General features: G+C 42.3%; 2 protein-coding genes and 1 non-coding gene across 8 annotated transcripts in view; 1 reads left to right on the top strand and 2 right to left on the bottom strand.

The window, feature by feature from the left end:
- The window catches only part of CTNNA3 (catenin alpha 3), a 1496635-nt gene that overhangs the window by 487764 nt on the left and 985666 nt on the right, over positions 1 to 23205 (top strand). The gene's annotated exons all lie outside the window — the stretch shown is intronic.
- The window catches only part of LRRTM3 (leucine rich repeat transmembrane neuronal 3), a 192780-nt gene that overhangs the window by 4761 nt on the left and 164814 nt on the right, over positions 1 to 23205 (bottom strand). The window lies entirely within an intron of this gene.
- On the bottom strand, positions 20832 to 20972 carry LOC149859781 (U4 spliceosomal RNA). The gene has a single exon (XR_016443704.1). It is a non-coding gene; the product is annotated as a U4 spliceosomal RNA (small nuclear RNA).

Below are 23205 nucleotides of genomic sequence, written 5' to 3'. Positions count from 1 at the left end.
GTAGTCCACTGACAACTAATTAAGCTGTCCACCCACAGTGCTTAATTGCAAATCATCCATGCTCTACAATGTTGTGTCTGTGCCTCAACCTGTCAGAGACTTACCAGGTAAAAAATGGTCACTCTCTAGTTAGATCTGTGTCTACATTGAACTAGTTCAAAGCATGAGGACTCTGCATCCACAGGTAAGACATTAAAAAAATATGCATAAGCTTTGATCAGAAAGCATCCCTATTAAAGTTAATTTTATTCATGACATTTGAAGAACTAAAGAGAGATGTAGAGTGGAATTAACGTATAATAGCCAAAATATCTCTGTAATGAATCCATAACAGAAACTTCCAACTCTCCATAATGTAGTCTTGCCAGTCAATTTATCTTTGGTGAGAACAGATCTCTTCTGAAAATGTGAGAAATGAATAAACATTTATTCTGGCAAGAGAAGGCAAATGTTGTCTAAATTATTATTTAGCTTTGTAATAAGTTAAAACTTTGTTCCGCTTGTAACTTATACAGGAGTTGCTAGAGGTTCATGCTTTATTCACTTGAAAAAGAAAATATCAGAGCATATTTATTGTTTATTGTTATACAGTGTATTTGTTTTGCACACTTTTGGTTATGGATCCTTGATTTTCCTTCCCTAGTTTTAAAAAATTCATCTGGAATAATAAATCTGATCAATGACCACATGTTATCTGCAATGTTCACTAGAGCCCTGATTCTGCAATTGGAACCTTGTGGACTTATACCCGTATAGCGTCCCATTGCAGAGGCTCTGTACAGGTGTAAATGTTCACCTGAAAGGATTCAGTTTTAAGGACAGGGGTCCATAATGGAGCACAAGGACTTTTGGGGTTTTTTAATTTTTTGCTACAAGGCTTATAAATAGGTGTACTTCCTTCAGCTTTACAGGAAGCCATTTACTGAAATGCAGATTTTTCAAATATCCACTTTAATTCTGCAGACTATGCCATTTCTGGTTTTGGTCTCTTTGTATCAATTGCTTTTCATTTTAAAAAGTCCTAATTTTCTTTTGATGACCCGTTATGATTAGAAAATATATATTAATGTTACAAAAATTGTTCTTAAAGTTTTTGGTCGTGTTGAGGTGATATTGTTACTGTGATAGTCCAGGAAATATATAAGAGGCCGGAATTCTTGTGGATGATATCCTTTTACTGGACTAACTTCATGGTTGGGATAGCTGGAGACAAGCTTTCAGTTAATGCAGTACCCTTCTTCAAGTCTCATGAGGAAGGGTACTGTGTGACTTCAAAGCTTGTCCGTGTCTATCCCAACAATGCAGCTGGTCCAATAAAATGAGATCACCCTCAACAATTCTTGCCTCTCCCTTAAAATGTATGATGTTCTTTACAATTTCAATGTGTTCTCTGACAGAATTAAGTTACTTGCTTTTATTAAGTGCATAACACCTTAGGGATCCATTCATAACTTATCTGCACAGGGAAGTTATTGGGCAGTAAGCTAAGGTATGAATTTGTGCAACATTGGTCCTTCAATATTAATTCCTGTATGGATACTCTACATTTCACAAAAACACTTTTAGGGCATGGGGGGCATATTAACAATTTACTGTAAGGCAAAGGAGGACATGGCTTTACTGCATGTCACCTTCTCCAAGGTAACTGCTCATATTTACAGTGAACACACATTGGTTTATTCTTCAAGGAAAAAGCTTTGTTTCCTTTTATTGTAGGGTAAGTTCATGTACTTGGGCAATTACTGCAGAATAACTGATGTGCAGTGGAACCCACTTTCTTTTAAATTAGTAAATTGCTTTTACTACCCAGTAATTTGTTTGCATTTCCATACCTTAGTGTGGACTTATGGGGAGATCAAAAATGAAGCCAAGCAAAAACCCACAGCTAGCAGTGTTAAGCACTGCAGGAACAGGGCCTTTCCATCCATATCTGCAGTCCTCCCATGTTTTAGCTCAACAGCTTAGTAGTTAGGGCATTCACCCAGGAAGTAGGACACTTAGGTCCTCACTTGGAATGGATTTCAATCTAAATCTCCTGCTTTTCCACACACTGCTGTAGCGACCAGGCCACAACTTAGGTATTACCCAACGCCCTCACCATGCTTCCTCTTAAAATTGTTCCTCTAGGCAGCCAAGAGATGGAGACTTGTTGGGCTGGGAGAAAGAGAACAAGCCATCAGATGTGTGGCTTAGTGCTAAAACTGCTGCACTGCATGGGAGGGGCCACTGGGTTATAGCCTGGACCCTTGTCTCAATGAAGCAGAAACCTCCTCACTACTCTCCATTTATTTTGCCTAAAGACTATAAAATATAGGGTGCAGTGGCTCCATTTCAAGAGGAAGGCTGTAGAGGGACAGTACTAAACTTGTGATCTAGTGGTTAGCTCACTGTTCTAGGAAGTTAAGAGATACAGCTTCAAGTCCCCTTTGGGTGCAGGGGACCTTGAGCTTAGTTCTTCTACTTTTTGGGTGACTAGGCTATTGAACTAAAACATGGGAGGATCATCCTTATCCATCACCACCACCATTTTGTTTCTAGTAAATAAAAGCACAGGTGTCAAGGGTGTCTCTACTTCACCAAAGGCCAGAAGGCAAAACAGAATCACAAACTGTGTGTAAGTGCTGTTTGGATGTACACATGAACCTTGGTGGGCAAGCATATGTGGCTGTGTACCAGCTTGGCCAACATGCAGCCCTACAGAACATGCTCAGTGGGCTTACACTCTGGCCAAGCCATGTGGATGATTGTGCATTCAGACTGCACCTAGAATAAGACTGCAAACTTGGTAAGTGTCATTAGGGTTTATGAAATTAAACAGAATCTAGTCCTTAGTGTCCATATGCAGAGTATCTAATGTGCAATAATGTGCAAAAATTAATGTCCTACCTTGCTACTCACTAACTCCATTTTCCTGTGTAGACAGTACCTCTATGACTGATCTTAAAGGAGGATCATCAGTTTTTGGTGTTAAAACATTTTTTTTACTTTCACTGTTGATTGGCATACTGATTCAACTGAAAGAAAGCAGAGGCTATATAGCTACTTAATGAGCAAAATGAAGTTGCACATCCCACACATTGATCTTTTTTTAAAGAAACATGTTAGGATTTTAGCAATCAACATTTACCAGAAATCAAGCATGTTAATGGCATATGTCTTGTTTGTTTATATTAATGAAAGATTAATTAATTGAAAAAGCTGCAGTATTTGCATTTATGATTGAAGAACACACATAGGAAAAGTTAAAAAGAGTAAATAAAATATTGACAGTGATACTGATGATAAAGCTGGTTGCATAATATAACCCACCAGTGAAAACATTATTATTTTGTTTAAGCGAGAAAATCCAAGTTAATGGGATTTAGCCCCTTGGACATCCTAATGGTTTATACTCAAAGACTATTATAAAGGTTTTCTATAATGGCTTTATGAGAAATGAAACTTTAATGAAATGTTCAAACAGAGGAGTAACATGCAGAGTTGGCACCCTGGGTAAACCCTGCAGGTGAGCAGGGGGGAGTGCATGGTTCAGGGTGTGACAGGTGGCACAGCAGTTTTATCTATGCTGGGAACTCATAAACTGTCCCCAGTTGACCTGCAGCTGCTACAAACTCTGCCCACCCTGGCTGTTGCTCTTAAAGCAGCAGTGGTGGCAGATTGTTTTGGAGTTCCTGGCATGAGTAAGCCATGGGGCTACACTTGCTGCCTGGTCGAAGAGGAATTTTGGTGCCCCCTCCTAACTTGGCACCTGGGCAAATACCCTTCTTGCTCACCCCTAGTTATGCTACTGTATCCTGGTATGTTGGAAATCTATCCAACCAGGCTTTGCTTTTGCGCATGAACGAAGCACACACATCAGCAGTACTTACAATATCAGTCCTCCTAGAATATAGATATATTCAGAAGTTCATGTGATCATACTTTACCACCTTGAAGGTTAGCAGTAAAGCCCATTAAAAAACTTTTATTTATAGAATAGAGAACTGAAGTTGTTTTAAATGTATCTTCTGCTTTCCTAAATGATGACTTTGAAGTACTTATTATGGGTGAAGATACCATACCATACTGAATGTGGTTGTTGATCCATATCTGTTCATTCAAGAAAATTAACAAACCTCCTTACTTCAAGAAGCCACCTCATTTTTTTTCCTGGTGGAACATTGTATGAAGCTTTTCATGCTTTTCTTAAAATAATAGAGGTGAATTTACCTAAGGAGGCACTTTGGCACTTTCAAATTCAATATGTAAAGAAGCCCTTCACATTTTTGAAGTTTCTCTATAAAACCCCCCCACAGTATTTGCTTTCAAAATAGAAGTTTGAATGTACTTTTTCACAATTCAAAATCCATTTCCTATAATATTTTGAGAATAACTAGTTTGCTATGGGTATAACAGAATATTGCATCATTCATTTGTACTATACAGACCATCTAACAATTTTTCAAGTGTTAGTTTCAATGTAATCAACTGCCTGCAATCAATACATTTCCTATTCTTCTATGTTATGAATTCTTGAAAGAGTAAATTATGTTCCCTCTTTTACACCTTACTCTGAAAGAGGGAAAACAAGCCACCAACACCGTTTATATGCCCCGTGAGACAGTCATCACAAAATTGCTGGGAACAATTGGACTGGATGCAGGTAAAGTTGTGGTCTACCCTATTCCAGGCTCATGTGCATGGAAAAAATATGCTGCACTCCTTTAATGAGGTGCACTAAATCACTCTCAGCAAAGAATGAAGCTAAGGATGCATTGTGCTTCCATGTGTTTCCCTGTGTGGTGCATCCTTGCACTGTTCTTTACAACGTTTGTATACAAAACCCACCATCCAAAAATACATTATTTAGCAGCATTTCTCCTCCAGTTCTCTAAAAATGTGGATTATCTCTACTAGTTCTCTACCACTGGATGTTAATAACTGTACATGCTTTAGTAAATTAGGGGTATGTCTATGTTTTCATCTATGGTGTCATGTAGAGATAGCAAAGCAAGCTTTAAATGAGAAGCAGGGCAAAATAGCAGGTGTGGTTCTGCTGTGTACAGCCAAGATGTCAGGGGCCTGTACAAGCAGTGAGGAATGCCCAAATGGGGACAGGAATAGGCCTAAAGGATCTGCTCCTTTGTGGAAGCCAGCAGGGTAACAAGGGCTGGTGCAGTGAAATCTCTTAGAGAGTTGTTATACATTACCTTGCCCACGTGCTAAGGGCTCTTAAGATGAGAGTGTCCACAAGCTAAGGAAGGAAAAGATGAGCTAAGTGGGCTTTGAACATCTTGGTGATAATCCTCTTTGGGTGAGGATTATCTTTATCTTATCCAAAAACAGCTTGTGTTGCACAGTAATTTTAAATGGCTCCACAGGACCAATATGAGGTTTGGGAATTGTCCTCCAGAATCCCAGGATGCACTGCTCATAGCACTTTCCCTCCCCCATGGATTATCTCTTCTCTGGAGCATTACCGTCCCAAAATAGCAGCCAAGGGTGTCCCGAAGAAGGAAAGAATTCCTGTCTGCCCTTCCCCTCCACATTCAAAGGCATGTTCCTTCCACTCCCCTCTCCCTGCTTTGGGGAACAGGATTCTCTCTCATTGCCTGACCTTGTAGAAGCTGTACCAGTGGCTGACAGACTTAATTACACTAGGGGAAAAACTGTCCCCAAATTAGTTGCATACAAACAGAGTGACAATGGAGCTAAACCAATTTATACCATCTGGACTAAAACTTCCAACAATGTTATGTAAATGTCAAGGTCAGTGGAGAAGACGAATGAAAGAATAGGTGTTGGCAGGGCCCTTCCTGTTGTGATGTTCATGAAAATCCTGTGATGTTAACTAGGAACAATGTGGAAAAACCTAGATATCTAAGCCAGACACTGCCTCCAGCTTCAGACTGCTCCCTTCTGACATGGTTAGCCCATTCCCCAAGCAGCATCCACATAGAATTTTGTTGGGCCAGTGGGAAATGAGAAGCGTGTAGCTGTTCAGTCCCTTTTTCTTTGCTTTTTTGGTCCATTTAGTTGAAATTTTGTTGCCCTTTTCTTGCACAACCAGAAGGTAGCATATGGCCCTGATTCCTTTATGCCAAGCCATACTCCTACCTCTATTTGGAAACCAGACAAAATATTACACAATCTGGCTTCAAATGCAAGACATACTATTGCCCATATTTCAGTCAGAATTGTTAATACAGAGAAATTTAACACATTTATCAAGATAGACGAGAACTTTACAGGATGATACTGTTTATACAATTAAAATCAGTGCTTATATGTTGGAAGTAACAGCTGAGGCTTGGCATACATTTTTGAACAGCTTTGTTGCAATGTGGCCTGTAGTATCTTAGACCTGTAAAAAATCTGTGCACCACACCCTCAATTAAAATCTAAATATCTGGCCTTGTGCATACTCCAGAGTGTTTTCATGAGTTTTGTTAGTGTATTTAACTATTATACTGACATCTTATTTTATTGTTTTGTTATTAGCAACAGTAGAATGAAAGTGAAACTTAAAGAGAGAGAAGAAACACTTGGTTCTGCAATCAGAAATGGTCCTGTAATTGGAAGACACACTGATTATGATAATGGTTTTGTGATACTTTCTTGGCAATACCAGTGTAGAGTAGAACAAAGTATGATGTAATGTACCTGAAGGACAAACAGCAAGGTAGGAGGCTGATCATTAGCACCTTACTAGGACAAAAAGCTATGTCTAGTTACCTCTAATTATATGTTCAGAAATTTACACAAGTCAGCAATAAGAAGCTAGGATGAAGAGGACTTGGGGAAGTTTCTAGACAAATCTGTAGTGAGCCAGAGAGACAGAGCAGCTTTAGGGCTATTGCTGTTTTCCATATTCTAATAAAGTTACATGTATAGTGAGAAATGGGTACTTCCAGTGATTATTCATTATTTTCATATGAAATAGTGGAATAACTAGGATTGGTATCTCCAGGCCAGGCTGAACAAATGTTAAGAGGAATGTGCACTGGTTCTCCTTTAAAAGATCATTTTTATATGACATAATACCTGATCCTTTATGTACTTTATTGTACTGAAGACTGTTGTATGGGGCATGTCTGTTTTTTTCTGCCCTAATTACATTCCTTTTTCCCCCACACATGCTTTTGGGGCCCTCTATCATTATATATTGATGTATGTATGCCTTATGGGTAGGACTCCTGGTGGCTTTTATTTCCCATTCTGGCTTCTTCATCTTTCCAGCTCATCTCACAAGTCATTTACACCAGATCAGGAGAAGCCACTATTACTGCTACACCTTTGGTGCTCAGCTTTGTTTTAGATACATTAGGTTATACGTGTTTATGGGCGCAGACTGAAGTACAGCTCCCTGCTGTAATTGAGAACGGTTTGCAGGAAGCAACGTTCTGAGTTACAGCGATCTGCTGGAACAAGCAGAAGTTCACTGTTGGTTCCAGGAGGAGGGGAATGTAGGTGCTGGTTGGAGTCCGTAGCTGGTTTCCCCTAGAAATGGCCCCTTCTCTCTCCCAGCCTGTTCCTGTTTCAGAATGGGAGGGGGGAAAGGGAGAAGAGGGAGCTCATTCTAGACCTTCCCCAGCTGGCTCTGGAAGGTGGGGTTGGGGTACTCCAATTCATCTGTCTTACTCTCCAACAGGGGCTGAAACCCCGCCAGACTGAGCTCCCTCTGCTCTCTTTCTCCACTCTCATTTTGAAAACAGTGACAAGCTGGCAAACAGTGCAGATAGAAGTTACAGAAGACAGACTGTTTTGAAATGTCTTCATCTAACCACTCAGGAAATGAGGGTTCAGATTTTCACTCGATTGACCATTTTTTAAACTGTCTGCAGCTGTGCACTTGTGTTTGGTTATTGTTATAAACTGCTTTCTGTGGCCAGAACTGGTGAAAATTGTGACTTCTGTCTGTGCCCTGTTGTCCTAGATCACTGTGTCAGGCCCCCAACATGGCAGTTACACCTAAGGAACATAAAGTGAGAAAGCTTTCTGTATCTCCTTTGCTGTATTCCTTCCTGTTTTCTATCTGATGCATCTAAATAAAGGATCTTGTTTCTAAGTATCCTGTTCTTTCTGTCTTACTAGTTCAAATGAATAATGCTGCATCTTGTGTGATGATATATTTCATCTCCTTGACAACAAGTCTGATGTGAAAAAACACTGGATTGTTTCATTACCAGTGATGTGTGAACTTCAAACTGTTTGGAGTTCAGGTTCAGATTAGGAATGCATCCAAAATGCAAAGGCTTATCTGAAATTTACAGTTCTGAAGCCTTAAAATTAAAATTAGAGTTCAGGTGCATGCTCCTGGCCTCCAGGCTGAATTTCACTGAATAAAATGAGTTTATTTAAAATAGAGCAAAACCAAAAAAGATTCTCTTTTTCTTTAAGGCATTAAGAAAAAAAAAATCTCTAATTAACTTTAGCTACAGCATTTGAACCTCACGTAGTTGGAACACTGAGTTTGGTAAACAAGCATTCTTTTAAGAAATTCAAAACTGTTCACTCTTAACAAGAATGTAATCCTAACAACTGTCTTTTTCATATTTGTGCATTTTAGTTTTGATCCCTGGTAAAATGTGAAATAAAAAGTTGCCCTCAAATTAAGAGAAAAAGGATGTGAACTTGCGAGGTTCTTAGGGGCTTTTTTCATTTCAGAATCAAGGGAAGCTTATGGAAGATTGCTTATTTTAACCAGCCTGAAGAACTATACAGAACAAATCTTGTAGGGTGATTGGGAAGGAGAATGCTTCTAGCTACAAATATATATAATACCTTGGTAATCACTAGGGATGGGAAAGAACCTGGCAAAAGCACACAAATCCGTAATATGTGTTTAGTGTTGTGTTTGTATTAATAGTTAATTTTTGTTTGCCTGCTTAACTTTGGCAAAGCTTCCTTAAGAAGAATGGATGCAGTTTTCCTGACTTTATTGCTTTTGGACTCCAGACTATGATTTTCAAGTTTTCAGAGGAATTTGCTGTCCCTTTTAAAAATTAATGGCACATAGTCATGCATACACATCTTCTGGGTAGATTTTAAATCTCTTCCACAGAATCTTGGAAATCGGAGGTCACAAAAGAGGTTAAAGGACCAGTATATATACCCAATTCAGAGCAAACTCAGTTTGCCTGCAGTAAAATGGCAGGATTAAGATTTAATTAATCTAGCCCCTTCCATGCACATTATATCTCCCAAGAATCATTGATGGCCAAGTTTATCTTTTGCTCCTTCTTTCATGGCCCAGAATGTGGCAGCCAATATGAATATGCAGTATGAGTAGCCATGTTTTATCCACATTATTATTTTATGGTTGTTCATCTCTTTCTGTATATTTGCCTAATATCTGCTCTTTTATATAACATTTTATCATGTTCTTTCCTCACACAAACTGCAGGAGGGAGTGTGGAGTGCCTTGTAGGAAAGTAAAGGAGTAACAGAGATCTCACCAAAGAATTGAGGGATGGTATACCCAAATGACTCACACAAACCATGTCAAGGGCATAGAGCTATATTATATTTGTGTTTTTCTTTCATTGGGAAATGTGTGTTAGGACAGGTGTAACTACTAAGTCTATGAGAGAATTTTTGGGTAACTGTGTATGCTGCATCTACAAATGTGTGTTTTGGAGTAGTGAACAAATCGGGTGAAGTTTTTTTGAGAATTAGGATGTAGAGAGAAAGGCAATAATATTTTGAAAATAGGTGACAGAAGTGGTGATAGAATGAACAGATATTAGAAATTATAAAGGGAAAGGTATACCATGATTTACAGTGAGGTAGTATAATAAAGTAGATTGCAAGCTGGGAAACGCAAAGAGAAGGAACAAACAGAAATGTTTTTAACAATGTAATAAACATAAAAATGTGCAAAAAATACTGGACATATGAATATATTACATAAACAAACTGAGCAGAGGCATTTAGAAAAGTGGGAAAAGTATCAAGCCCTTGCAGTATTTACTGGTATCTTGTAAAGGCTTTATTGGAATGAATTACAATTACATGTATTATTCTTGACAGCTGCGAAGATTCCTGGCTGTCCCAAATGAGTACCAATAAACCTATATACCAATGCCATCAGGTATTTTTTATGCAATGTATTTGATATATCTTTAAAAGCAGAGTTTTTTATTCTAGGTCATACTGAATCAGGTAGAATAGATAGTTGAACTTGGGTGTCTCACATATCTATCTGCTGGTGTAAAGACTGTTCTGGGATTTGTGTTTCTTTCTCATGTTTAACTAAGAACTGCTAGGTACAGACGTTCAAAAAAACTGAAGGTGGAATCAATCTAAGTTCTGTGGCTTAATGTAAGTGGTGTAGTTTAGATAGATAGCAAACAGATAGGCCTGTGCAAAGCAGCTACTATTCGCTTCAGATTTGGATTCGGCCGATTCGGGGGACAGTGATTCGATTTGGTGATTCAAATCACTGTCCTGATTCAATTTGGCTGAATCTGATTCAGAGATTAGGCTGCTGCTGAATCTCCAAATCTCTGAATCAGCCAGGCCCATCCCCCACAGCCCTGCAAGTGCTGCCCCACCTGCCCCAGCTACCGGCACTTGTTAAAAAAAAGCCCTGAGTCAGTGTGTGCTGCCAGGGAGGGGGATGATCCCCACTGTCCCTCCACTGCCCCATGCTGCGTGAGAGGCTCTGCATGAGCCCCCCAATCCCCCCTGCTCCCCCAGCCCTCCCATGGCTTCCCCACCCACTGTGGCTCTGATCCTTTAAGACGAAAAACAACAAGAAAACCCCTGGACTCACTGTTCCTGCGGGGGGGGGGGTGATCCCCACTACCCCACGACATGTGGGGGGCTCTGCATGAGTCTCTCAAAGCCCCAAGGTCATTGCAGGAGCAAGTGAGTCCTGGGGCTTTTTTCCATTTTTTTTCTTAAAGGGGTGGAGCTGGCTTGGGCGAGGCAGCTGGGGGGGGGGGGCTGGGGGAGTAGAGGGAACACAGGGGGACTCATGTAGAGCCCCCCCATGCAGTGGGGGGCAGTAGGGGGGCAGTGGAGGGCAGCAGGGATCACCCCTCACCCAGCAGCACCCAGTGAGCACTGGAGCTTTTCTTTTAAAGGACCAGGAGCTGGACCAGGCAGTGCAGCTGTGAGGGGGCTGGGAGAGCTGGTAGGGGTTGGTGGGGGCTGGGGGAGCTGGCAGTGGATGGGGCCTGGAAGGGCCCCCCCCATGTTCCCCTCTCTCCTTCTGCAGCCTCCTTTCCCTGCCCCATACTCACCAGCTCAGAGTTCAGCTGCAGCTTCCTGCTGCAGCCACCAGGGACTGCCTGAATCACCGAAGCGCTCCAGATCTTTTTCAAAGATTCAGAGAGCTTTGAATTGATTTGGACCTTTTTATTGGTCCCCATAATTCAATTCAGATTTGGAAATTCAGCCACTGAATCGGGCCAAATCTCCTGTGAATTGAATCACCACATGAAGCTTCACACAGCTCTACAAACAGAACACACATCTGTCCCTTAGTGGTGAGAAGCAATTCTTAGACTGGATTCTGCCATTTCTAAACCAGTCTGTGTGTCCTGAACTTCTGTTCTATTATAGGTATAGACATGTTTCCAATCACTTATACTAGTAAAAGTGTAATATCTGTACCTGGCTCAAAAGTCTCATTTCCATGATAATGTAGAATGGAGTATTTTGAAACCTCAAATTTTCATTCATTAAATATAATTGTTTTCTGAATACTTACCATCTCCCACATTGCTCTGTGTTCCACTGAGAGCTTTCTGCTCTCACCTACCCTTCCCAGATTTACCTGAATCCCACCTCTTGGATGCTGCCTCCTACAGATTTCCTCTATGCCTCCCATGTTGTTTCACCTTCCATTCCCCACCCATCCCCATTGGAATTATGTGCCAACCCTTGTTATTGCCAGACAGTTTTCATAAATTGCTGCCTTGCCCTTTTGTTTCTTCTTGCCTCTTGCAGTAAACTGTCCCACAATCTGTCTTCCCCCTGCTCAACCCACCAGGCCTTCTTGTTTAGAACTGTATCTTTGCCTTCCCTCTTTCTACTTAAGCTCTCTTTACTGTGAAGCACCCAGTTATGCCCTTTTTTATTCCGTCCCCCATTTTACTTATGTGAACAATCCTAAGACACCCCTTAGTTCCTCCTGTTGTGATTTTTAATTCTAAATATGCCTCATATATTCTCTGCCACATGGCAGGACCCTGTGGGGTCCTGTCATTGGTATCTGTTACAGCTGCCTTTCCACTTTCCTTTCCTATGTCAACTCCTGGTCCCACTGTTTCTTCACTGGAATGCCTTCTAGTCCATCTTCACTGTCTTTTCACAGTGTCATTGTAAGAAGACATGTAAAAGATGCGTTTTTGAGGCAGGGTATGAAGGAGCATGATACTTAGCACACAAATAGTATGGTATATTGGGTGCTTGTACATGTGTCAAAAATTGGCCATTTTTGCAGTTTAATTGTGTCATCTGCAGGGTTTTTAATGTTTTAAATGAGTTTGCTATGTTGCAAACTAAACCACATCTGTATGTTTGCAACGTAGCTATTTGTAATGCTAGAGCCTTTGACAGTTTGCCCCCCTCTCCCACCCCCACCCCCCAATGGGAGAGGTGGGCTGGAGGCAGAAGTGGTGAGGGGCCCAATCCTTTTTTTTTTCATAGGGCCTGCCCATGTCTCCTGCAGTGCAGGGGGAGGGAGGGTGGGGAGGTGAGGCACTGGTGCGCTGAGCAGGCCCTGAGTTGCAGAGCCCCAGTCTTTCCCTCCGTGGCAGTGGCACCCCTGGAGCCACCCAGGTCGGCTGCTAGTGGACAGGTGCTGTCCCAGGTTGGGTTCACAATTACAGTTGGACCAGGTCGGGTGCTGCCTGTGAGCTGGCACAATACCTACCCACTAGCTGCCCGCCCTGGGGATCCTGGGGGGTACCGCTGCCATGGAGCAAAGGTCTGAGACCCTCAAAAGCTCAGGGCCCATCTGCAGCTCGCCCTGTGGACATGGGAGAGGTGGGCAGACTCATCAGGAAAAAAAAAGGATCAGATCCCTTGTTGCTTTCCCCACCTCCTCAATGGAGCCTGCCTGTGAGAGCTACCACTGGTCCACGCCGCGCCTTAGCTGCAGGAGGGCCTGGTCTTTCCTTCTGCAGTGGCAATGCCCCCTGGGGCTCCCTGGGTGGGGTGCTAGCTGTACAAGTGCTGCCCCAGCTTACAGGCAGCACCCACCAGATCCAACTCTTCCCTGAGCCTGCACAGGGAACAGTGCCAGTGGACTTCCAGTGCACAGGCTATGGGAAGAGTTGGATCTGGTGGGTGCTGCCTGTGAGCTGGGGTAGCACCTGCACTAGTATCCGGCCTGGGTGGAGGGAAGGACTGGGCCCCTCTGCAGCTCAAAGGGTGCATGGCCCAGTGGCAGCTCATGTGGGCACGATCCACTGAGAAAAAAAAATCAAGCAGCAAGGGCCCTTATCCTTCCCCCCCAGTGGAGTCTGCCTGCATCTCCCATCACATGTAGAAGTGGCCATTAAGTGCAGAAAAAGAGGACAAGCCAAATAAGGGGGAGGGGTATAAAGAGACAAAGTATGAGTGGGGCTATGGAGGAATGTAGCATCAAGTATGATGCTAATGTATTTTGATTTGAAGCAAAATATATCACATTCTTGTCCTTCCTATCACTGTCTGATTTTTTGTACATAGAGTGTTAAACTAAAGTAAAAACAAGAAAATCATGACAAGCCTGAAGCACTAAAATTCAGTATAGTTCTCTAATCCATCTGAAGCAGTAGGAAGACTGTTGGGTATTCACACATATGGTGGGCATTCATAATCTGCTTTCTCTAAGGTAGCTTTCAGTTGTCTACAGTGCCACTTGTCCTAGTGTGTAAGAAAAGTGTAACAAGAGTGAGTCCAATTCTGACCCTCTACAAGAAAACATTTTAAAAGTATATCAAACATACTCCTTTACTGTTTTTACTAGTATGATCTGTATACACAATTATTTGTCTTCTACAGTTTTTTTAATTGTTCCTTAATGAGCTTGTTTTAAATTAAAACATTAGCATTCCAATAAAAGAAATTAAAATGCTTGTAGTTTTATTTTCTTGTGTATATAATAACATTGCATACTATTGTACACTGCTTGATATGAATATGAAATATGATATCTGTTTAATTATACCCATATTTAATTGTAACTTAAAAAAATAGTGGGGGCAGCCAGAAGAAAATGTTGGTTTTCTCTGTTTTCCATGGTGATTTAAAATTGTTTACTTTTTTCCAGTCAGTTCAAGCTGAGATAAATATCGTATTAAGAAGTGTAAGCTGTGACAGTAGCTTTCATCAAATAACAAGATTATTTCTTTAATGCATTTTAATTTACTATACTTCCAGTGAGGAAGAATTAGTATTGTTTTCCATTCAGAAGGTAAACTTTTCCAATTTGGTCTGCAGTAGTTTGTATGTATAGAGTATATTGTTGCTCAGCATGATTTGATTGCAAGGTGATTATTTAAAAACTCTTTTCTTTTATGAATTGTTTCTCCAATGCCATTGCTAAAGAGGCTTTGTGAACCCGCAAGCTATTTATTCCCACCATTTTTACTTTTTGGACGTTCCTATTTACTGAGTCCAATACTTGAATTTCTCTCTTCTACTTTGCAAAGTGTTCTCCTCTCTCTCTCTGATTTTCCATCTGTGCAATAAATTAAGGTATTTAAATTAGTATGTCAGTGTATTGCACATGCTGTGCTAGGATTTGGTAATTGTTTTGACTCTAACTTGTTAGTCCTTGGTTACATAAACTGTGCACATGTAGCTAAGCATTCACAAATACAGCAAGGCAACTGAAGTCAGAGACATGATTTCATCATATATTTTCTGCCTCTAGTCTTCAGGGTCATGTGAGGTCTGGTAGGTATTTTAACAGGGGTGTGTCCATTACAAAAGGGAAAAAGAGAAGCCATATAGCAGAGGGGATGTACATGATGATCTCTGTGTTTTGGGGATTTAACTAATGGATTTATTCATCAACCTCTCCCACCATGACAGACGGCTTACTACTGTGCTGCATTTGCAGGTGTTGGAGTGAATATTCTTACCTCCATGGAATCTTTCCTGCAGAATCTGCTTGCTAGGGTTATATGCAAAGATCAGAATTTGGCCCCATAGCAACAGACATAGCAATATAAGAAGCATAGGAATTCAGTGTGTTTTTTGAGTCAGCTGGTTTTCCTGGGTCCTGCTTTACTTGCACTTTCAGTGGGTGTTTCTATTTTAGTGTTTATATTGATACCACAAAGATTCAAGTTTAAGACTTGCTTGACTGGTATATTCCAAGGGGGGCAAGTTCACTTGCACCCTCAGATCTGTATCTGGACTTAGTGGTTGAGTGATCAGCAATGTGGAGGTTAGCACAGCCATTGCTTGCCCCTTCACTGAAACACGCGTGCTCCATAGTTGGAATTTGGTAGTGGGTCCTATGACTGTGTCGCAAGGCACTTCCGTGCCCCGCTCCTAGTAAGACTCAAACTTGTGGGGGGGGGAGGGAGATGTGTCACAGGGCACTGAAGTGCCTGCTCCTAAAGGACAGGTGTGGGTTGCTGGGGCAACCGCAGTTGGTCAGCTGACCAGAAGGGGGCAGGGCCTGGCCTATATAAACAGCCTAGGCTGAGGCCATAGGCAGTTCCCCTCTGGCAGTTGCGGAAGATGGAGCTCTTCGGGAGCAGGCTGAGTTGAGGAGCCTGAGGGCCTGAGCACCTTATGAGTGAGGATACCAGGCAGAGGAGCCCCTGGTAGGGATTTGGGGAAGATAAAGAGCATGATGGTTTAGAGTTTATGTTTGGCCAGGAGGCCTGAGTTTGAGTTGGGGCCGAACGGCCAATGGTTTTGTTTCTTGTTACACTGGAAGACCGGGTGAGGCTGTAGGGGCTGGAGGAAGCCTCAGGGGAGCTCCCCAGTAGTGTGGGGGTTCCTAGCATCAGAGAGGGTGCCGCGTTTTGGGGATTGTATAGACCCCGGACCCAGTGGGGCAGTGTCATGCGGGGCGAGGAGCCCTGTGTGGGTGAGTGACCCAAGAAGGCGGGTCTGGTGGCCAGGCACGGCTATGGCCACCTGAGCCCCAATCGCAGGAGTCGCGAGCAAGGCCCCAGTGTGGGCATGGGTGTGAGTAGGGCCCCAGTGTGGGTGTGGGTGAGAGTATTGCGGTGAGCCCCAGGGAGAGTACACAGGAGTAACAGACTGAGTAGAAGCCCCAGGGAGGGCGATCATGTCAGGATAAGCCCCAGGGAGGGCACACATAGGCCCCAGTGTGGGCGGGAATCATGCGAGCAAGGCCCAGGGATGGCGTGAGCACAGGAATAAGCAGCCCCAGGGAGGGCACACAGGAATAAGCAGCCCCAGGGAGGGCACACAGGAATAAGCAGCCCCAGGGAGGGCAAACAGGAATAAGGAGCCCCGGAGAGGGTGAGCGTATGGGTAGAAGCCCTGGAGAGGGTGAGCGTATGGGGAGAGGCCCCGGAGAGGGCCACTAAGAAAAGACCATAGATGCAACAACGTCCAGGACAACTGAGAGGCTTGGGGCCTGGTATGAGGGGCAGTAGGAGCCACGCATAGCCCTGTGGCAGGGAGTGCACAGAATCATCAGTAGACGGGGTACCGGCGGGAGTATGCCAAGGGGTACCATGTTCAAGGGGGTAAAAGGCAGCCTCCCTTACAATACTTTCACTATCAAAGACGTGGCAGGCGAGATAACGAGGGTGCATGGACACCCACTTGGCACGGTAGGGGGCGCCAGGAGAGATCACGGCTGCTCCTGGGCCCCCGCCCTGTGACAGACTGCTTGCCCCACTCCCTGTGGGAGCCCTGTGAGCTGGGTGAAATAACTTTGTGAGCCCAATCCAGCCCCTGGGCTGTTTGTTTGACAACCCTGGTATATGCAGTTGTAGTACATGATGTTTTCTTTGCCAATCCAATGCTTAACATGAATGTTTTGTTACTATTGAGTCACTATGAAACATAAAACTTCAACATATTTTTCAATAGGCTATAATTTAGAGCACTTTATGTTGGAAAAATGTTCTCAGAAAGAGGTATGTGAAATGAACTTTAGAAATACTATATGTTTCGGTCATGAATCTCTTTGGATTTCAGTGAATATTGTGGATGGATGCACAGCAATTCTGGAAATTAGGCTATTTTTATTTAGGAGGTTAATTATCTGTCTGTTTTTAGTATCAGAGGAATTGCCACATTGGTTCAGACTAGAAATGTGTTAGGTCCAGTCTTTAGTCATGGTCAATACCAAGCTTAAGAAACACCAAAAGAAACAGTTATTGACTATATACAATATGATTTTTCAAAAGCTAAAGGCAAATTAGCTCCTTTACTCAGTTCACTGAGGGAGCTTTTTTTATTGATACAGAGGAATAAGGAGTTATGAGCTCCATGACTGCCAGATACTCAGCCTTGCATGTTGTGTCCTTTGTCAAAATCCTCTATTCGTTGCATAAATAATATGGCATCCTTTGGCAGGAAATGGCTTAATTTGCTTTGATTGTGTGCATTTGATTTAGCTATGATTGTTGTACATTACAATATGTTTTACATTTGATGTAGCTAAAGATGATCTTGACTTTACTGTCTATCAGTGTCCAAAATACTAATCAGAGTGGAGAGTTGAGTATCTTGTGGCCCTTTCTGAAAAAGTGTTTCAAATGTTTGTTGTAGCCGTCCTTTAAAAATTACAACATTGAACAATTTCGTGGTTGAACAGGTGTGGAATGTCTAAACATCTAAACATACTGGCATGTCAAATAGTTCTACACTAACTAAAGTAGTAGTTCTCATGAATGTGTGCTCTAGATGCTTTCCTTTCTATACCTTTTTTTTTTCATTTTGCCAGAATTCAACTTTGGATTTTTAAGACATCGGTAGCTTTGCTGCAAATTAGACACTAAAACTGCCAAAAAATCACATGTACAAACAAAAATGCCAAGAGAAACAAGTTAAATTGCATGCCTGATCATTTACTGTAGGTACATAAGAAAAGAATCAGACATGCGAGAATAACGCTAGTTTAATTGAATATTAATCCTTTTATAGGACCTTCTGCAAGTTTTTGATCATCTCTGATTGGGCAACTGAAAGGCTAATAAAAGGCTTTATAGGAAGATGTGAAATTAAAAAAAAAGTTTATTGGATATATGTTGTAGCACTGGGGAATATATAACTCTTTTGATAGAGACAGACATTACACATAAGCTTGTTTAAGTGGTCAGAAACTGGTTTAAACCTGTAACAGAACAGATGTTCAGTGCACATAAACCAATTTGAAAATGACTGAAACCGGTCTGAGATACACCTGGTTGAATGTAGTATCAGAGTTTGTTTTGGCTCAAATCAGTCTATGCAATGTCTGTCCCAGATCCGTTGCTGGTTTAAGATAAACCAGACAGCATGGTCTCTGGGCTGGGTGGGGCTTTTTGCTCTACAGTAGAGCTGGTTCCTCCCCTCTACATCTGTCTGTCTTCCGTCTGCTAAGGAAGAATAATTTCCCCTGCCCCTCTGCCTTTCACAGACACCTCCGCATTTACTGGCAGACCATATGCTGGCTACAGTTGTGCTGTTGGGAGATGGTCAAGACAAACAAGAGTTTGTGTTGCTGATCAACAGGTAGCTTAATATCCTTCCTTGGAAATACTGTTTGAGAAGAGCTGTTTGCCCACCCCCCACTACAACTCTGCTAAGCACAAATTCCCCCCCTCCACTCTGCCTTGCTGAGAAAGTGTCTGTGTATTAGCCAGCTGAGTCTGTGCTGAATCAACACGTAGCTGGTAATGTCTCTATGTTGTTTTCTTATATGGCAATAAACACTGAGACGGGTGATAAACACTGTTATCAGTCCCCCCTGCCCCTTGCTTGCTTTCCTGTCAGTTTGCTGCAGACAGTATACAAAAGCAGGGAAGGAGAGCAAAAAGCTTTGTATCATCAACAGATGCGCACACTACACCCCCCCCCCCCAACCCCTGTGGCCTCAGCATGCTAGCCGGGGGCTGCAGGCTGGCAACACTCCTGCCCCTTGAGCAGCAAGTGGGGAAAAGCCTGCCATGGTGCAGGCAGGGTGTGGGTTTACACCCCACCCTGATCAGAGCCTCCTGCTGGGGCCTTGCCATATCCCCCTCAGTTCAGCACTGGAAGGAAAGGCAGGGCTGCTCTGGCACTCCCCAGCTTCTAGCCTGAGCCACTGCAGGCATGTGCCTGAATCCTCAGGCCAGAGAGACTGTCTGTATGGTTGGACCAATGAAGCCTAGCCAGGTTAAACTAAACTGCAAAGGTTGAATCAATTCAGGCTCAGGCTTTTTTAATGTCATAGAATCATAGAAGTAGGGTCAGAAGGGACCTTGTAGATCTTCAAGTCCAACCCCCTGCCTGGGCGGGAGAAAAGACTGGACTCAAATGAGTCCAGCCAGGTAGTCATCAAACTTCTTCTTAAAGATCCCGAGGGCAGGAGCCAGTACCACTTCCCTAGAAAGTTGGTTCTATCCCTAGCCTTCAGGGTGAAACTGATCCTTGTGTGATAAGCAATTGCAAGGCCTATGTGCCACTTTGTATAAGCTTTATTTTGGGGGCTTGTATGTGACTGAAATAGCACACAGACCTCATCCTGTCTCTGTATAAAGATTAATTTTACACTGAACGAGCAAGAAGTATTGTATGAGCTATACTTTAATATAACTCTAAAATAATCATTTTATATATAGTGGGAAAAATTCGAATATCTTTATGTTGTAATAACTCGTCTAACTCAGGGTGTGAACAGGGCTTCAAGTTTCCCAGCAAGTCCTTCTGGGGAATGTGCAATCCTAGAAACCTCCCTCTGGCCTGGGGAAGGCACAGGGAGCAAGTCCCTGTTGCTCCACTCCTCCTGGGGATCAGAAGGTGTCAGGCAGCAGGGAAGCATTCAGGGATTTGTTCCTGCTTGAGAAAGTCTTGCACAAAGTATCATTCAAGGAAGATCTTTCTCCTGGATCCAGCATGCTCGCTGCAGGAAAAACTGCATGAACACCTGTATGCTCCCAGTTTCTAGTTGGGGAGTAGCGTTTCTCCTGCTAGAAATCTAATGTCTCTCCATACCTGCAGCAGATGTTGGCTCTTGAATTTGTATTACTTTATGGTACTACAAACATGTCTTTGTTTCTCCACCACTTGTGCACTTGGAGCTTTAATCGTGTAAGTTTGACCCTTGAATAATGCTATACTCAGGTGTAAGGGACTACAGCATTTGGAAACACGGAGCTCTAAATATGCTTGTTTTACAATTGTCAGAATTCAAGCTGAAATGAAATGTCATTTATAGTTGAAGTGACACTTCAGGAGTACATCAGGGTTTGGGGGAGCATCTATTCAACATGACCCCCCAGTGGAGGACAAGAAATAATGGGCACAAGCTGATTAATGATCATCGCTTTAGGCTAGACATAAGAAAAAACTTGTTTACAAGCTAAGTGCCGAGGGTTTGGAACAGGCTTCCCCCACAAGTGGTACAGTCATTCATCCTTGCGATTTTCAAAAAATCTTGATGCCCATCTTACTGGGATCATTTGATCTCATCAATCTTTTTTGCTGACATGCAAGGGAGCTGGACCTGCTGATCTGTAAAGTCCCTTCCAGCCCCTAACAGCTATGAAACTATGAAATGACAGAAATTACTCTGGCAAAGGGGGTGATAAGAGAAATGGGGAAGGTTTGGAGCTCATGGAAATAAAAAGGTTTTCTCATGAGACAGGAAGCAATAAAATGTTAAAAATTCATTGTTACAGAATATCGATTTTAAAATACTTTGATACAACAAATAAATGTTTCTTGTATCAAAGCATTTTAAATATCAAATGTTTCTGACACAAAACAAATGTTTTCTCTCTCTAATGACTACCTGGAAAGTTTTCAACTGGCAATAATCATGCCTTGGATTGACCTCCTTGGCTACAATACTGCCACTGTACAAAGCTTACTAAATGATGAATACATATACACAATGTGTTGTACTGCTCCTCTTTTTCTTTCTAGTGACAGGTTGTGACTGAACCTGTACAAGTGTGGCAAAGAAAGTAGAAAGTGGAAAACACCTGTACTCTTGGAGCACAAAGGCTGAAGAAGTCTTGTGGCTGCTATATGTGGCAAACGAGTCCTTTATCCCTATTCAGGTTTATAAACATATATACCATGGCTCATAGCCTTGATACTAGTCTGTGTGATCATCATTGGCATCAAAGGAGACCTGAAATTGGGATCGAAAGGACTAACAAACCATCAAATTCCCTGGCTTATGGAAGAAGTGATGTTGAGTAGGCAATGGTGGCTGTGATTAGTCAGTCAGACACAGATGGACATAGTTGCAGGTGCTGTCTGGCACACTCAGCCCAGTCATAAGGATAAGAGTGCCAGTAAAATTTACCCAAGACTTTCAAGGAAAGAATAAAATATAAATAATAAACAGGCATACAGGGTTTGGGGGGTTTATTCCTTTTCTCTGCTTGCTTATTCCTTTGGGTGAATAATTAATGCATTTGTTATAAAGCCATTTGTAGTTACAGTACTTTAACTTCTGATCACAGTCTCCATCACAAGTTTCCTTGCAGGTGGCAAGCGCATTCATACCTACCACAATTACACACATGGGATACTAGGTAACTATGACTCAGGGCCTTGCTGTACAAGACACTTAGCATGTGTTTTATTTAGATCATAAATATTCCTGTGCTGCATTAAAGTAAGAACATGTTCTGAGTGGTCACACAGTAATGCTTACTACAATCTCAGGCCACTCTGGTCATGGCTGGAACTGGCTAAGCTCACTCCCCACTGCCCTGACACTGACCCCAGTGCAGGGCACCACACGTTGCACATCTGTCCATGAAAACATACAGTCTCCATACTTGGAGCCTGCACCCTCCTCACCACGTAGCCAGCACTGCCCAGCCTGGGTGGGCCTGCCCCTGGCATGCTGGGGAGGGCCAGGTCTTTGCCACTGGTGGCAGACAAACTAAAGCATGGGGGACAGAGCCTATGAGAAGGTGCTGCTTCTGCTAGAACCACAGGGTTCAAGACTCCTTTGTGGTGCCATGGCTAGGACTGACAATTAGCTGATTGTCAGTCCCAGCCTCAACACCACCCCTGAATCTTGAACTTGTATTATTTATGTGGACCAGCTGAATGGTAGCTGAACACATTACTTGATATGGTCTGAAGATACTTTTTCTGGGAAAAGTTGTAACTTTGCTATAATATGCTGCACTTAGCATATGCTTTACTGCTTGAACATGTGGACACTTCCATTTTAAGTGTAATTAACACATCCTATGTGTAATGTGTGACATGTCCCTCACAGGGGCAATCTGAAATTCATTGAACTACAGCATTCCACTCCTGAATGAGAAGAAAGACACTCCTATTACCTGAAAAGACCATGTGAACAAGAATGTAAACACGACACTAGATTTGCCAAGGACTAGGAATGGGTGGTAGTGGAGCCAGTTTCCAGTAGTGTGCGCCTGGTCTTGAGGGAAACAGACTATGAAGCTTCTCATAATATGCGCTCCTCAAGGCCTCTAAAAACATCTGTCTGAATCAGTCAGAATGTCTGAAAAGATGCTGTACTTGTACTCTCCATTCTCTTCAGCATCTATATATATATTTTTGTCTTGCTTTAATTATTGTTTGTGAATAGAAAAGAATTTTTCAGATGATCTGAAGATACAATTTTCTATTTTGGCAAATAGCAAAGAGCAAGAAAATGGATTAATCCACATTTAAAAGGACCATAACTTTCAGAAAAACAGACCAAGAGGTTAGACCTACTCTTCTGATCCCATTTTGTTGCTTTATAGAAGAATCACGATTTATGCTATGGCTACTAATTTCTGTCCTCAGATGAACATCTTTTGGTGAGGTCATTAATAACTCAGTGAGCTATAACTGTAAAACATTGAAGTAAACTTGTCTGCTTTGCTTGGTCTACACTTCTGTCCATGTTTTTTACTTTGCTCCATGTTTTTTCCAGGAAAACTTTCGAAGCTGGTGTTTTGAAGATGCCTTTATACACAACCTTGGGTACACCCATATACAACAAGACCCATTGTTGTATATAGGACCTTGGGATTACTCCTTGTCTCACTAGTAGGCATTGTCTGGGCTGTTTCAGGAGCATAAGAAGAGAAATTTCTAAATGATGAGAATTTCATG

The sequence above is a fragment of the Crocodylus siamensis genome, chromosome 7, assembly GCF_052110815.1.
Source record: "Crocodylus siamensis isolate JL-2025a chromosome 7, ASM5211081v1, whole genome shotgun sequence".
NCBI classification, from domain to species: Eukaryota; Metazoa; Chordata; order Crocodylia; family Crocodylidae; genus Crocodylus; species Crocodylus siamensis.
Note: the sequence above shows the minus strand (reverse complement) of the source record. Positions and strands in the feature narration are given on the sequence as shown.